Raw genomic sequence first — 2,500 nt, forward strand, 5'->3', positions numbered from 1 at the left:
TCTCTCTCTCTCTCTCTCTTAGGTGGAGAGTGTTACATGATATAGAATACCGCATAGGATAGAGAATTACGGACATGGGGGGGGGGGGGGGGAGGAATATTCACACACAACTAAATGCCAATTTAATAGATTATACATACATAATATATATATATATATATATATATATATATATATATATATATATATTTAGATAGATAGATGAAGATATAGATATAGAAATAGATATAGAAATAGATATAGATGTATATATATAGATATAGATATAGAAATAGAAATAGATATAGATATAGATATAAATATATATGAACAGATAGATAGATGTTTAATTTCAAATGTTTCCAGTGCTGATGCATTAGAGTCAATTCTTCCATTGATGGTCACCACCATTTGTAAATAATAAAGAAATGTGCTAAATATTCTGAAATATATATTATTTCATTTTCTCCATTCATGAAAAAAAAATATTAATATTCATGTGCAATATTTCATGAAAAAAAAAATTAGCATCATTGTGGAGGTTGAAAAAAAAGGATATGAATATTCAACTGTTGCAATTGCGATATCGTGAAAAGGTAACCGTCAATGCCGTTTCTGTCCTTTTTGTAGAAATTGACATTTCAATTCATTCCCTCTCTTTTTAAGTGAATATTGCACTCATGATACCCTGCAACTGGTGTGTGTGTGTGTGTGTGTGTGTGTGTTCGTTTGTGTTTGTGTGTGTTTGTGTGTGTGTTTGAGTGTGTGTGTGTTCGTTTGTGTTTGTGTGTGTGTGTTTGTGTGTGTGTGTGTTTGTGTGTGTGTTTGAATGTGTTTGTGTGTGTGTGTGTGTGTTTGTGTGTGTGTGTGTTCGTTTGTGTTTGTGTGTGTGTGTTTGTGTGTGTGTTTGTGTGTGTGTGTGTTTGTGTGTGTGTTTGAATGTGTTTGTGTGTGTGTGTGTGTGTTTGTGTGTGTGTGTGTTCGTTTGTGTTTGTGTGTGTTTGTATGTATGTGTGTGTGTGTGCATACATACACACACACCGATATGTGAGAGTGAGTGCGCGCGAGTTCAGAATATCAATATCAACCGCAGAGTTTATACAAACCTATGTATTTTTACGATTTTTTTTTTTTTTCTTTCTTTTTTTTTCTTTTTTTTTAACAGACCGAAAGCTCTTTTCATTCACATGGTCTCTTCTCCCTTGTATCAATTTATCAGCTATATTCATATCTATTTATATATATTTGTATGTTTCTGTATTTGTGTGGTATGGTTTAAGAAAATGCAATTGTTTGTTGTATAATTCTCATTGATTTTTTTTAATATCAACATATCTTTACGATTTTAAGTAAATAATGATGATAATGATGATGATAGTAATAACGATAATGATGATAATGATAATAGTGATAATGATAATGATAATTATGATACCAACACTAATGATAACAAGAGTAATAATAATGATATTGGTGATGACAACAATGATAACAAGAATCATAACAATCGTAATATCAGTAATAATAATAATGCTGATAATAACTATAGCAAACCTAATTATCGTATCAACAAAACAATAAAAAAAAATTAGATTGCAATTAATGTGGACGAGCCGCTTGCAAATGCCCTGCCATCTGGGTCTTCAATTGCATGATTGTTTAGCATTTCGCCGCTTTGTGTTAATTGGGCACACCATGCACCCCTCTAGACTACCATGTAAATAAGCTTTCTCTTGCATTGTAATGTGTTACTGATGATTAATGATGAAGCCTGTCTTGTTAGGATGTAATGATAAAAGAATGAAATCTGTTGGCATTTGGTAGGGAGAGAAATTGCTGTTTGTTGCTCTCTTTCTTTCTTTCTAATTCTGTCATTTTCTCTCTCTCCCTATCTTCCTTGCTAATTCTGTCATTCTCTCTCTCTCTTTCTTTCTAATTCTGTTATTCTCTCTCTCTCTCTCTTTCTTGCTAATTCTGTCATTCTCTCACTCTCCTTCTTTCTAATTCTGTTATTCTCTCTCTCTTTCTAATCCTGCCATTCTCTCTCTCTCTCTTTCTATCTCTCTCTCTTTCTCTTTCTTGCTAATTCTGTCATTCTCTCTCTCTCTCTTTCTTTCTAATTCTGTCATTCTCTCTCTCTCTTTCTAATTCTGTTATTCTCTCTCTCTTTCCCTCTCTCTTTCTAATCCTGTCATTCTCTCTCTCTCTCTCTTTCTTGCTAATTCTGTTATTCTCTCTCTCTCTCTCTCTCTCGTTCTTTCTAATTCTATCATTCTATCTCTCTCTCTTTCTCTATTTCTTTTTAAGTCTGTCATTTTCTCTCTTTCTTTCTTTATCTCTCTCTTTTTCTTTCTTTCTTTCTCTCTCATTTTCTCTCTCTCTCTTTCTTTTTTGTCTCTTTTTTTCACTCTCTCTCTCTCTCTCTCTCTCTCTCTCTCTCTCTCTCTCTCTCTCTCTCTCTCTCTCTCTCTCTCTCTCTCTCTCTCTCTCTCTCTCTCTCTCTCTCTCTCTCTCTCTCTCT

At 33.3% G+C, this 2,500-nt stretch overlaps 1 protein-coding gene across 1 annotated transcript in view; it reads left to right on the plus strand.

Moving 5' to 3' along the window:
- LOC122254578 (G protein-coupled receptor GRL101) overlaps positions 1–2,500 on the plus strand; it is a 186,565-nt gene that overhangs the window by 41,825 nt on the left and 142,240 nt on the right. The gene's annotated exons all lie outside the window — the stretch shown is intronic.

The sequence above is a fragment of the Penaeus japonicus genome, unplaced genomic scaffold (genome assembly GCF_977035675.1).
Source record: "Penaeus japonicus unplaced genomic scaffold, GWHDUDI00000001_assembly GWHDUDI00000018, whole genome shotgun sequence".
NCBI classification, from domain to species: domain Eukaryota; kingdom Metazoa; phylum Arthropoda; class Malacostraca; order Decapoda; family Penaeidae; genus Penaeus; species Penaeus japonicus.